Genomic DNA, 14,510 nt, shown 5'->3' on the forward strand with positions numbered 1-14,510 from the left:
TGCCATCTCACAATATAACTAATGCACAGAAAATCATTGGTGCCTTTTTAAAAGGGAGATTAGAATAGGAGCTATTAAAAGTGAACTTTAGCATTGAATGCTTGAATATTAACTATATTTGTTCGAGGGTGATTTCACAAAAGAAAACCTCAAACTAAAGTAGTGATATACAAACATGACCGTATCACTTTTGACTTTTATTAGCTACTTTTAGAGATTGACACTGACTTACATTTGTAAATTGCAGGGACCAATTTTCATGAAAACAACAATTTACCAAAATTTAAGTATCTAAAGGAGTATTGTCATTTCAGAGTCTCTTCTTCATTCCTTTTTTTTTTTTTCCTTTTTTTAAGTGTTTATTTTTGAGAGACGGAGCACAAGCAGGGGAGGGGCAGAGAGAGAGGGAGACACAGAATCCGAAGCAGCTCCAGGCTCTGAGCTGTCAGCACAGAGGCGGGGCTTGAACACACAAAATATGAGATCATGACCTGAGCTGAAGTTAAACGTTTAACTGACTGAGCCACCCAGGCACTCCCATAGTCTCTTCTTTAGTAGGTTTTATGCTAAGTCCAGTTTTGCCAGCATACCTAATTTTTGTAGACTTGTTTTTAAAAAATAGTTTTCAAAGTTCATGTGTTATCTACATAACAAAACCTGTGTTTGATGAGTATGTGCAGAAATTAGAACCCTTGTGCATTTTTAACAGGAATGTAAAATGGTATAGCTGCTGAGGAAAACAGTTTAGCAGTTCCTCAAAAAATTACCATATGATTCTGCATTTCTCTACCTAAGTATATATCCAGAAGAATTGAAAGCAGGGGTTCAAACTGATCCTTGTACACTAGTGTTCATAGTGGCATATTCAGAATAGCCAAAAAATGGAAACAATCCAAGTGTCCAGCAATAGATGAACAGATAAACAAAATGTGGGATATACAAAAAGTGGAATATTATGCAGCCATGCAAAAGAAATTTGGATACATACTACGACGTAACTGAACCTTGGAAAAGTATGATTCCCATGTACATAAGGTAACTAGAATAGGTAAATTCATACAGGAAGTATGATAGAGATTACTGGAATAAAGGAGGAAGAAATGGAGAATTATTGTTTAATGGGTATATTGGTTCTGTTTCAGATGAGAAAATTCTGGAAATAGTGATGATTATAAAACACTATGAATATACTTAATGCCACTTAATTGTACAGGTAAAATTGTTAAAATGTTAAGTTTTATGTTATTAATGTTTTAACACATATGCACATGCACAAGTTTAGAAATACCCAATTTTTTAATGCCAACATCTGAACTATTTTAGAGTCATTCTCTATTGATAACTTTTTCTCTTGATTCTTTCTTACCTTTCCTATATTTTTGCTTATCTACTAATTTTGATTGTATATTGAATCTTGTGAATATGTTGTAGAGATTATGAATTTTGTTATAATTTTCTGGAGAATGTTGTCTTTGTCCTAAAAACAGCTACATTGGCTGGATTTAAAATCCAGCAATAGCTGAAATATCTGCTTCATTCTTTACATCTTCTAGCTATTGATTTCTATAGGCTCTTTGGAGTTTACATAAATTTGTGAAGTTCAGGCATCAGCCAAAGATTTGGACAGAATTTATAAGTAGATGTTGAATCTCCTCTCTGTAGCTTCTCCTTTCTGGAATTTAACTTTATTTTTAAAGAGTTTTTAAAACAGCCTGAAACTTCATCCTCCAACTTCTCAGGACAATAATACTGTGGCTCTCTATTTGAGTTTAGCTACCCCATACCACAGAGGCTGGAAAGTTCCATTACATGATAACCTGTATAAAAATTAATGTCTCACAGTATACTTTTCTTTTTTTCAAAGGTCAACTTCTCTTCAATTTTTTTGCCTGTTTTTGGTTGTTCCCCAATGCTTCCACATTGTGTGTGTGTGTGTGTGTGTGTGTGTGTGTGCGTATAAAATATATATAGTCCAGAGTTGATTATCTTTTTTTTTGCAATCCATGAAACATTTTATTTTGAATTAATATTTATGTATTTATTTTTAATTTTATCTTCAAGTTGGCTAACATACAGTGTACTCTTAGCTTCAGGAGTTGATTCCAGGGATTCATCACTTAACATATAACACCCAGTGCTCATCCCAACAAGTGCCCTCCTTAATGTCCATCACCCATTTTCCCCACCCTCCCACCCCAAACCCCCATCAACTCTCAGTTTGTTCTCCCTATTTATGGTTTTTCTCCCTCTCTGTTTTTATCTTAGTTTTCCTACCCTTCCCCTATGATCATCTGTTAAGTTTCTGAAATTCCACATATGAGTGAAATCATATGATATCTTTTTCTGACTTATTTCGCTTAGCATAATACCCTCCAGTTCATCCACATTGTTGCAAATGGTAAGATTTCATTCTTTTTCATCACCGAGTACTATTCTCTTGTGTGTATGTGTATATATATATATATATATATATATATATATATATATATATATACCACATCTTTTTACCCCACTCATCAGTTGATGGTCATTTGGACTCTTTCCATAATTTGGCTATTGTTGATAGCGCTGCTATAAACATTGGGGTGCATGTGCCCCTTCAAATCAGCACTCCTGTATCCTTTGGATAAATTCCTAGTAGTGCAATTGCTGGGTCATAGAGTGATTCTATTTTTAATTTTTTGAGGAATGTCCATATTGTCTTCCAGAGTGGCTGCACCAGTTTGCATTCCCACCAACAGTACAAAAAGGTTCCCCTTTCTTCACATGCTCACCAACATCTGTTGTTTCCTGAGTCGTTAATTTTAGCAGTTTTTAACTGCTAATTTTAACTCTAACCGGCGTGAGGTGGTATCTCAGTGTGGTTTTGATTTGTATTTCTCTAAAGATGAGTGATGTTGAGTATCTTTTCCTGTGTCTGTTTGCCATTTGGATGTGTTCTTTGGAAAAGTGTCTATTCATGTCTTCTGCCCATTTCTTCACTGGATTATTTGTTTTTACGGTGTTGAGTTTGGTAAATTCTTTATAGATTTTTGATACTAACCCTTTATCCAATATGTCATTTGCAAATATCTTCTCCCATTCTGTCAGTTGCCTTTTAGTTTTGTTGATTGTTTCCTTTGCTGGGCAGAAGCTTTTGATTTTTTTTTTTAATTTTTGATGCTTATTTTTTGGGAGACAGAGTGTGAGCAGGGGAGGGGCAGAGAGAGAGGGAGACACAGAATCTGAAGCAGGCTCCAGGCTCCGAACTGTCAGCATAGACCCCGATGTGGGGCTCGAACTCATGAACCGTGAGTTCATGGCCTGAGCTAAAGTTGGATGCTTAACCAACTGAGCTGCCCAGACACCCCTGAAACTTTTTACCTTGATGAGATCCCAATACTTAATTTTTGCTTTTATTTCTCCTGCCATTGGAGCCATATCAAGTAAGAAGTTGCTGCAGCCGAGGTCAAAGAGGTTGGTACCTGTTTTCTCCTATAGGATTTTGATGGTTTCCTGTCTCACATTTAGGTCTTTCATCCATTTTGAATTTATTTTTGTGTATGGTGTAAAAAAAGTGGTCAAGTTTCATTCTTCTGCATGTTGCTGTCCAGTTCTCCGAGCACCATTTGCTAAAGAGACTGTCTTTTTTCCATTGGATACTCTTTCCTGCTTTGTTGAAGATTAGTTGGCCATAAATTTGTGGGTCCATTTCTGGGTTCTCTATTCTATTTCATTGATCTTTGTGTCTGTTTTTGTGCCAATACCATACTGTCTTGATGATTACAGCTTTGTTAATACAGGCTAAAGTCCAGAATTGTGATGCCTCCAGCTTTGGTTTTCTTTTTCAACATTACTTTGGTTATTTGGGGTCTTTCGTGGTTCCATACAAATTTTAGGATTGTTTGTACTAGCTCTGTGAAGAATGCTGGTGCCATTTTTATTGGGATTGCATTGAATGTGTAGATTGCTTTGGGTAGCATTGACATTTTAACAATATTTGTTCTTCTAGTCCATGAGCATTTTCCATTTCTTTGTGACTTCTTCCATTTCTTTCATAAGCTTTCTATAGTTTTTAGCATACAGATCTTTTACCAAAGTTTATTATCTTTTATGGATTAATCTGAAATAAGGCCATTTGTCACTACAAAAAGTGGAAATAGAAGATGACATTTGAGTAGAGAACTGAAGGAGGTGAGGGAATAAGTCATGGGGAAATTTGGATAAAGAACACTTAACTATAGAGAACAGAATCTTTAAAGACCCTTCAGTGAGAGCATGCCTGATATATTCAAGTACTGATAAGGAGTAGGACTTTGGTTAGAGTAAATTAAGAAGAGAGTAGTAATTGATAAAATTTAGAAAGAGATTGAGATCCAGATTAAGTAGTGCCTTAAAGATGAGTCTAGGAAGGAGTTTAGGTTTTGTTTTGTAATAACTGTAAGACCATTGGAAGGCTTTAAGCAAAAGATTGACACAATCTGACTTAAGTTTTAAAAGAATTGTCTTAAAAATTGTCTTATAGGACCTAATTATAATAAAGGAGCAAGTGTGGAACCAGAGATACAAATCAAGAGGCTTCAGATAAAAGTTACTTAGATCTGTGTGATAGTGGTTGATGTATTGAGAAGTAGTAAATTTCTTGAGACATTTTCAAGGTAGAGCTGTAAAGACTTGGCTGATAGGTTTGATGCGGTTCATTAGACGAAGAGAAGAATCAAAGCTATTGCCAAGATCTTTGGCCTGATCAACTTGAAAGATGTAATGTCCATCTGTTGAGACGGAAAATCTATTGTACCAGCTGTTTTGTGGGTCTAGATGAACAAGGGGATATGCCTAGATTTCCAAGCACAGAATCCTACTAGACAGATATATGGATACGGAATCCAGAAGATAAGGATGACTAGAGATATACTTTCATGAGTTGTTAGGATATTAATTGTACTTAAAGCCAATGGACTGGATGAGAAGAAATCTAAGGACTGACCTCAGGGAGGGGGGTGGTGTGTGTGGCAGAATTCCAGCATTTAGAGATCAGAGAAGCAAAGAGGAAGCAGCATAGGTGACAAGAAAGTAGACCTAGGGAATTAGGAGAAAACCAAAAAAGGGTCATATACTGAAGGCAAAGTGAATAAAAAGTGTTTTAAAAGGGGGGAAGTAATGAACTTTATCAAATTTTGCTAATTGGTCAAATAAAAAGAAGACTGAGAAACTGATCATTCAGTTATTTAGCAGTGTTAAAGTCATTGGTTACCTTGACAAAAGTAGTTTAAGTGGCAGTAAGTAAAATTCTGAGAATGAAGAGAGGAAACAGAGGTAAAATGACTATAGTGATGGGAGATTTTACAATTGTTCTAAGTGACTGATCAAGCAGACAGGTTATTAAGCTTATAGATAATTTGAATAGCACAGTTAATGAATTTTACCTACTGGGACATATCTAGCACATGCAGCTGGCAACTTTCAAAATATACATTCTTTCCAAGCAAACCTGGAGCATTTATGGAAGTTGATAATAAAGTATCAATTTCATTGATGTAGAATTTAAGAAACAAAACAAAGAAAAAAAAAACCCAGACTCTTAAATACAGAGAACAAACTGGTAGTTGCCAGAGGAAAGGGGGAGGGGGGGTGAAATAAAGGGGATTAAGAGTACAGTTATGGCGATGAGCACTGAGTAAGGTATAGAATTGTTGAATCTTATTGCACACTTGAAACTAATGTAACATTGTTAATTAGACTTCAATGAAAAAAAAAAAGCAAGTATCAATCAAATATCAGTAGATGATATCTTAAACTGCACTCATCACATTGCAGTTAAACCACACATCGGTTACAAAATGCATAGGTACTCTCAGTGATCAGAAAACAGGAAAGTTATCAAAGACTACTGGGGTCATTTTAAAAGACACAGGAATCATCTTCAAAGGACTCTTACTGACCAAACATAAGACAGTGTTTTTTAATACTTACTTGTTTTTGAGAGAGGAAGACAGAGGATCCAAGGCAGGCTCTGCACTGTCAGCGCAGAGCCCGATGTGGGACTTGAACCCATGAACCATGAGATCATAACCTGAGCTGAGATCAACCTTAACCAACAGAGCTATCCAGGGCCCCAAAGATAAGACAATTTTAACAAGAAAAAGACTAACAACTACAGATGATTGAAATATAGCAATTTGTGAAAATCCATAAGATCAACTGTCTGCAGGAAAGCAAGATATCAAAACTCATTTTTTGGGGGGGGGGGCACGTGGGTGGCACAGTTGGTTGAGCATTGACTTCAGCTTGGGTCATGATCTCACCATTTTTTAATTCAAGCCCCACATCAGGCTCACTTGTCAGTGCGGAGCCCACTTCAGATCCTATGTCTGCCTCTCGCTGACCCTCCCCTGCTTCTGTGCTCTCTCAAAAAGGAATAAACATTAAAAAAACCTTTATATATAAAACCTTTATATATAAAAACATTTATACTATATATATATAGTACCAACTTCTTATATGAAAAGCATGATAATTAGGGGCGCCTGGGTTGCTCAGTTGGTGGAGCATCTGTCTCTTGATTTTGGCTCAGGTCATGATCCCAGGGTCATGAGATCTAGCCCCATATTCTCTCTTTCTCTCCCTCTGCCCCTTTCCCCTGCTTGTACTCTCTCTTTAAAAAATAAAAATAAAAACATAATTAAAGAGAATTAAAATTTTATTTTGCTTTCTCCATATGAATTGTATTTCATAGTACCAAATAGTCCTAGTAAAGGTATAAAATAGCTAAATAATTTATAAAGAAAAGTTCTATACAGGATAGTTCTAGTTAACAATTGTAAGAAGAATGCTAGAATTAGAAAAATCAACATTTTACAACCTCAATGAAGTAACTGATTCAAGCGGTAAGTATCAATGAATACTAAAACCCTAAATAAAGGGTGATTGAGAAATGGGTAGTTTTAGGATACCAACGTGTCACCCTATATAAAATACAACTTTTTTTTTAAGTTATTAGAGTATCACCCTGATGATTTTTTTAAACTTTATTTATTTTGAGAGAAAGAGCATGAGCAGGGGAGGAGCAGAGAGAGAGGGAGACAGAGAATTACAAGCAGGCTCCATGCTGTCAGTGCAGAGCCTGACGTGGGGCTTGATTCCACAAACCATGAGATCATGAACTGAGCTGAAATCAAGAGCTGGCCGCTAAACCGACTGAGCCATCCAGGCACCCCTAAAATATAACTTTAAAGTGGAAAGATCAGGGGCGCCTGGGTGGGTCAGTTGGTTAGGCATCAGACTTCAGCTTAGGTCATGATCCCCCCAGTTGTGGGTTGGAGCCCGACACTGGGCTCTGCGCTGACAGCTCAGAGCCTGGAGCCTGCTTTGGATTCTCTGTCTCTGTCTCTCCCTACCCCTGCCCCAGTCGCATTGTGTGTGTATCTCTCAAAATTAAATAAACATTAAAAAGTTTTTTAATTTTAAGTGGAAAGATCAGTTCCATCACTGGTCAATCTCAGCCTCAAAATAGGACAACTAAAGATTATGGGCTAATTGATGTTATACAGCATAAAGACAGAGCCAATAATTTTTAAAATCTAATCAAATGTTTAATTTCATTTACTAACAATACCCATAAAATGTAGAGAAAAAGATCAGTAATGTGAAACAGAAGCAATCAGGCAAGTTGCATTTTCTTCAGGACAACTAACCTGTTTAATTAAAGCAATGGCGTGAAAACAAAGGAATATTCTAGATTAAGAGAGACTTCAGAGACAACAGTCAATGCATGGACCCTCTTTGGATTCTTTTCTGATGAAAACAATGGCAAAAAAGATATCTGGGAGTGTAGTTGTAACACTGCATTTTTCTGATAACTAATGATGTGGAATATCTTTTTGTATATTATAGGCCATTTAGGTATCTTCATTTGTGAAGTGCCTATTGTATATTGTCCACATATTTACTGGCTTGTATGTCTTTATTAATTTGTGGATATATGTTCTGGATATATATTCTTTGCCAGAGATATGAATTATTTCTCTCACTAGCTTGACTTTTTACTTTTTTAAAGGTATCACTTAATGAATAGAATTTCTTAAATCTTAGGGACATCTAATTTATCAGTGTTTTTTTCTTTTATGGTCAGTGTTTCTTGTATCAATTTTAAAAATCCTTGCCATACCACGGGGCACCTGGGTGGCTCAGTTGGTTGAGCATCCAGCTTTGGCTCAGGTCATGATCTTGTGGTCTGTGAGTTCCAGCCCCACATGAGCTGTCAGCACAGAGCCTGGGCCCTGCTTCAGATTCTGTGTCTTCCTGTCTCTCTGCCCCTCTCCCCCCACCCTCTGTGTCTCTCTCAAAAATAAATAAACATTAAATTAAAAAAAAATCCTTGCCGTACCAATATCATAAAGACATTTCCCTATGTTTTCTTCCAGAAACTTTGTTTTACCTTGTACATATAGGTCTGCTATTGGTTTTGAATTATTATGTATAATTTGAACTAAGGATCAAGGTTCATTTTTTTCCTCACATAGATATCCAGTTGATTTAGCACTATGCAATGAAAAGACCATTATTTAACTATTGAAATTCAGTGGCTTCTTTGTCATAAACCTGGTGTCTAAAAATGTTCAGTCTATTTTCGGACTTTCTATTCTGTCCTATTATCTACTTACTTATCTTTGCACCAAACTACAGATTTGTTTACTGTGACTTTATATTATTTACTTATTTTCTTATTAAAAAAAATTTTTTTTAATGTTTGAGAGAGACAGAGAGACAGAGTGAGTAGGGGAGGGGCAGAGAGAGACATAGAGTCTGAAGCAAGCACCAGACTCTAAGCTGTCAGTACAGGGCCTGATGCAGGGCTTGAACTTCAGGAAACTGTGAGATCATGACCTGAGCCGAAGTTGGACACTTAACTGACTGAGCAGCCCAGACTTCCCCAACTGTGACTTTAACACAAGTCTTGATATCTGGAAATGTAAATCCTTCAGCTTCTTCACATTTCCTTAGTGATACAGATCCTTTGCATTTCTGCATATATTTTGGAATTGGCCTGACATTTTCCACAAAAAATTGTGCTGAAATTTTGGGGGGGATTACATTTAATTTATTTATTAATTTACATGAAAATTGAACAATCTTAGAATCTTAGAATCTTAATCTTAGAGTCCATGAATATGGTAAATCTTAGAATCCATGAATATGGTAAATCTAGGCCGCCATTCATTCCAGTACACTTGGAGACAACAGGCCAGTGAGGAAAGAAGGAACAGTTTAATTGGGAGCTGGAAAATTTGTTTTTTTTATTTGGCAAAAAGATGAGATCTAACCTTCAACAATACTCAAAGATAAAGCCATATAGATGAAGGACTTTAATGTTAAAACTTAAAACACTGGTAAAAAAAAATATATATATATATAGTTGAATACCTTTTAGACATCAGGTAAGAAAATATTTCTTAAAATAAAACACACAAATTGTTGATTAAAAATGAAACAATTTATATATTTGGCCATTGTAAGTGTTCAGTCACCATCAAATGAAATTTTAAAACAAAAAAAAAGTTATAAATTAGGAAAAGACATATGCCATACACATAACTAATAAAGAATTGATATCAAGAATATATATACTTTGGGGGATCCTGGGTGGCTCAGTCAGTTGGGTGTCCGACTTTGGCTCAGGTCATGATCTCATGGTTTGTGACTTCAGGCCCTGCATCTGGCTCTGTGCTGATGGCGTGGAGCCTGGAGCCTGCTTCGGATTCTGTATTTCCTTCTCTCTCTGCCCCTTTCCTATTTGCACTCTCTTTCTCTCTCAAAAAATAAACATTAAAAATAAAAAAAAAGAATATATATATTTCAAACATTTCTAAAATCAGTAAGAAAAGCAAGGAGACACTGAGTGGCTCAGTCAGTTGAGCATCTGACTCTTGATTTTGGCTGAGGTCATGATGTCATGGTTCATGGGATCAAGTCCCTCGTCGGACTCTGTACTGATAGCACAGAGCCTGCTTGGGGTTTTCTCTCTCCCTCTCTCTCTGCCCCTTCCCCATTCACATGCACTCTCTTTCAAAATAAATACATAAACTTTAAAAAATATATAAATAAAAATAAAATCAGTAAGAAAAGTAAAACAACCCAATAGGAATATTGACAGGAAACATAAACAAGCATTTCAAAAAAGAAAGTATGAGATCAATAAATATATGAAGAGAGATTCAATGTAATTAAGGATAGGAGAAATGCAAGTTCAAAAGCACAACAAAATATCATTTTACATCCTCCCAATTAGGAAATTTAGAGTCTAACAATAATGTATCAGTCAAGGCCTTTCAAGAAATAGATATTACTCAAATTGGGTAAGTTGAGTAGCGATTATTAAAGGAACTATTTATAAAAATGTGGACAGTAATAGAGAAACCACAATATCCTGAGACAGAGATCCATTATTACCCTAAGCATGAGAGGAGTCAGGGGAAGAGACTACCAGAACCCCAAAATAGAGAGGGCTATGTGGAAGGGATGCTTGTCAGGAGCTGAGACTTTTAGCTGAGGGACATAGTCAATACCACACTTCTACAAGGACAAAAAGGAGGTGGGGAGATAAATGCCTCATTCACTCTCCTCTCTCTCTCTCTCTCTCTGATCTCCTGGTAGGCAGATGGATGCAACTAGAAACTACAAAAAACAAGGTACAAATTAGGAAAGTATATTTGTTATATACATACCTGACATTGATGAAATCCATACAAGTCAGCCTCTGGGGCATAGAGTAGGGTGAAAAGGGTACAGAATTGATGGGGAGGGGCAAATAGAAGCTATTCAATACAAATACCAAGTGTTGGAGAGGATGCGTGTTCCCAAGTTCAGTTGTTAATTACTTGTAGGAACTTAAATGAGTAGGCCATCTTGTAAAATATTTCGTTTTATCTTCTGTGGTTGAACATTTACATGCCCAGGAACTCCATTCCTAGGAATACACCCAAGATAAGCTCTTACACATGAACACCAGGAGACATATACAAGAATGTACATTGTTGCACTGCTCTCAACAGCCAAAACACAGAAATAACCCAGATGTCCATCAACTGGAGAAAGTGCTTTGTTCTCACAATGGAATTAATTATATAGCAGTCAAAATGAATGGCAATGTCACACAACAGTACAGAAAATCTTATGATAATGTTAGAAAAGATTCCAAAGATTACATATAATTAACCTTTTTATAAAGTAAAAAATAATTTGATAAAAATATACTTTTTAGCAAAACATATAAATGCAGTAAAACTACATAGAAGCAAAGCAAGGGACTAATGAACACAGGATTCAGGATGATATTTGCTCCATTTGGAGAGGAAGGGGTAAGGGTGAGGTTATATATAATAACATATAGGTTATTATCAAAGTTAAAGATAATATGCTGGGTGGTGGGTTCATGAGTACTATAACATTATTTAAAATAAATAACTTTGGGGGCGCCTGGGTGGCGCAGTCGGTTAAGCGTCCGACTTCAGCCAGGTCACGATCTCGCGGTCCGGGAGTTCGAGCCCCGCGTCGGGCTCTGGGCTGATGGCTCAGAGCCTGGAGCCTGTTTCCGATTCTGTGTCTCCCTCTCTCTCTGCCCCTCCCCCGTTCAAGCTCTGTCTCTCTCTGTCCCAAAAATAAATAAACGTTGAAAAAAAAATAAAAAATAAAAATAAAATAAATAACTTTGTTGATCAGTTTAGGACAAATTATGATGTTATGACAAATGACTCCAAAAGCCTAGGGACTTACAACAACAAGGAATTATTTCTCATATCCATGTCCATTGTAAGTTGGCAGCTGTTCTGTTCCATACCACCTTTATTCCAGGACCTAGGTTGAAGAAGCAGCACTTACACAGAACATAAAAGTCTTGTGGCAGAGGGAAAAAAGAGATGGTGAAACCATTCAACAGCTCTTAAAGCTTCTGCTTTGAACTGGCTATGTCACTTTTATACATTGCCATGCCTGATATCAATGGATAGGAAATATAATCTTGATATTATTTTATAATATCAAAATGTAGTACACTAACCAGCGAAGTAACCTAATGTAGAAGTGCTGTTATTTATATCACTTATATGCACCTGAGGGGCACCTGGCTGGCTCAGTCAGTGGAGTATCCAACTCCTGATCTTGGCTTTGTGAGTTCAAGCCCCACGTTGAGTGCAGAGATTACTTAAAATAAAATCTTAAAAAAAAAAAAAAAAAAAAGCCAAAACCCTATGTGCACCTGAGGTAAAAGAATCAAACAAAACCCAGCAAAACCAAAGATAAAGTTAGGAGGCATGGATCAGGTACCTATATTTCTTTTCTTTTTTTTTAATTTATTTTTATTTATTTTTTTTTTCAACGTTTATTTATTTTTGGGACAGAGAGAGACAGAGCATGAACGGGGGAGGGGCAGAGAGAGAGGGAGACACAGAATCTGAAACAGGCTCTAGGCTCTGAGCCATCAGCCCAGAGCCTGACGCGGGGCTCGAACTCCCAGACCGCGAGATCGTGACCTGGCTGAAGTCGGACGCTTAACTGACTGCGCCACCCAGGCGCCCCCCTATATTTCTTTTCAATAGAATTGCATTACATATAATTCTCAAGTCCAAATGATGTCCTAAAACTTGACTTAATGATCTCAAAAAGAAGCAGCTCTGAAAAAAAAAAAGCATAATCACATACTTCCTAAGCCTATGATTAAGATATAATATCTGTAAAGTCAGAAGTTTCAGATGAAATTCTGATGCAAGAGTACTGTTAGTTGTCCTATGATTTTCAAAGGATAAATTGGAAGTCTCCATTTCTATATGGACTATACCCCAAGAATTACTAGGAAGGGTTTGCAGGGTTTTGCTAAAGTAAGAAGAATGGGTACATGCTTTATTTAATCATGTTATATCAAACTTTCCCTTTGCATTGAATCTATTGGGTCTCAAAGTTTGCCTAAAAGCAACCTAGATTTTGGTTAGCTTGTGAGAAAATTTGATTATTTTGAGGCCTGTAGACCAGGGGAAATGGGCCAGATCTCTAATCAGAAAGAATCCCATGTCTTTCCTAAAAATTGCCACTGGGCCTAGTGAAAAGTCCTTTCACGAGGAGTTAAATGAGGACTGAGTATGCTGAACCACGTTAAAATGTGGAGGGCAGAGGCCAAGATCCTTGGTGTAGAAGACTATTTCCAGTTCAGAAGTGTGAGAATGAAGAAGACAAAACAGAAGGAAGAGAGGAAATGAAGGAAGGGGCAGTGCTATTTTAAGACCAAAATACACTTTCAGGACTTATGAAGCCTTCAGCACACTTAAAATCAAATGCAATAAAAAGCACAGCCTACATCAAAATTATTTTTATATATCTACATAAAACACTATTGAGAATTAAACTGGCCAAATTGAATTTTAGAGACACTGGATTATAAATGTTAATTTTCCTATTGTAGTTCTCATATCTTAAAACCTATACGTAGGTCTGAAATATTTGAAGGCCCTTGATTAGTCCACAGGTGTCAGGCTGTTTGCCCATCATTACTTTTTCCCTTTTCTCTACCCTGACTCATGTCTCTAAAACTTCCCCACCCATTTATTTAATGACTGAAGGGTTTTTTCTTTCTCTTTTTTATTTTTATTCATTTTTAATTTATTTTAATGTTTATTCATTTTTGAGAGAGACAGAGTGTGAGTGGGGGAGGGGCAGAGAGAGAGGAAGACACAGAACCTGAAGCAGGCTCCAGGCTCTGAGCTGTCAATGCAGAGCCCGACACGGGGCTCGAACCCACGAACTGTGAGATCATGACCTGAGCTGAAGTTGGACACTTAACCGACTGAGCCACCCAGGCGCCCCTCTCTTTCCCTTTTTAAAAATTAGAGTATAATTTACATATGGTAAAATATAAAAATCTTAAGTATACATCATATGGATATAATTGTGTATTTACTATCCAGATCAAGAAATAGAATATTTCCATCCCCTCAGAAAGTTCCCAGGGATTCTTCCCAGACAATAACCATCCTCTTCTGAGATAATCATTCTTCTGACTTCCATTTCCATAGATTAGTTTTGCTTATTTCAAAACTTTATATAAGTGGAATTAGACATTGTCTTTGGTATCTGGCTTCATTTGCTTAGATACTTAACAGACTTAATTGCTTAACCAACTGTGTGATCAATCCATCCATGAATCTGTGAATTCATGGATAAATCCATCCATGACTCCATCCATGTGGCAGCAGTTTCTTTTTATTGCTGAGTAAGCATACCATAATTTGTTTATCCAATCACCTGTTGATGAATAATTGGGTTGTTTCAGGTTTGGGACTATTACAAATAAACCTGCCATGAACATTTGTATACAAGTCTTTGTATAGATCTACGTTTTCATTTGTCTTGGATACATACCTAGCAGTGGGTTGGGTGGATCCTATAGAATGTATATGTTTATGAAAGTTCTTAATTTTTGACACTGTTAATTCAGTGTCAGTAGTTTCATTTTTCTTAGCTTGGCAAGCCATGGAAAGTTAGCC

The 14,510-nt window shown here is 36.6% G+C and overlaps 1 protein-coding gene across 1 annotated transcript in view; it reads left to right on the plus strand.

The window, feature by feature from the left end:
• Nucleotides 1-14,510, plus strand: part of ZNF568 (zinc finger protein 568) — an 80,447-nt gene that overhangs the window by 36,833 nt on the left and 29,104 nt on the right. The gene's annotated exons all lie outside the window — the stretch shown is intronic.

The sequence above is a fragment of the Prionailurus bengalensis genome, chromosome E2, assembly GCF_016509475.1.
Source record: "Prionailurus bengalensis isolate Pbe53 chromosome E2, Fcat_Pben_1.1_paternal_pri, whole genome shotgun sequence".
Taxonomy (NCBI): Eukaryota; Metazoa; Chordata; class Mammalia; order Carnivora; family Felidae; genus Prionailurus; species Prionailurus bengalensis.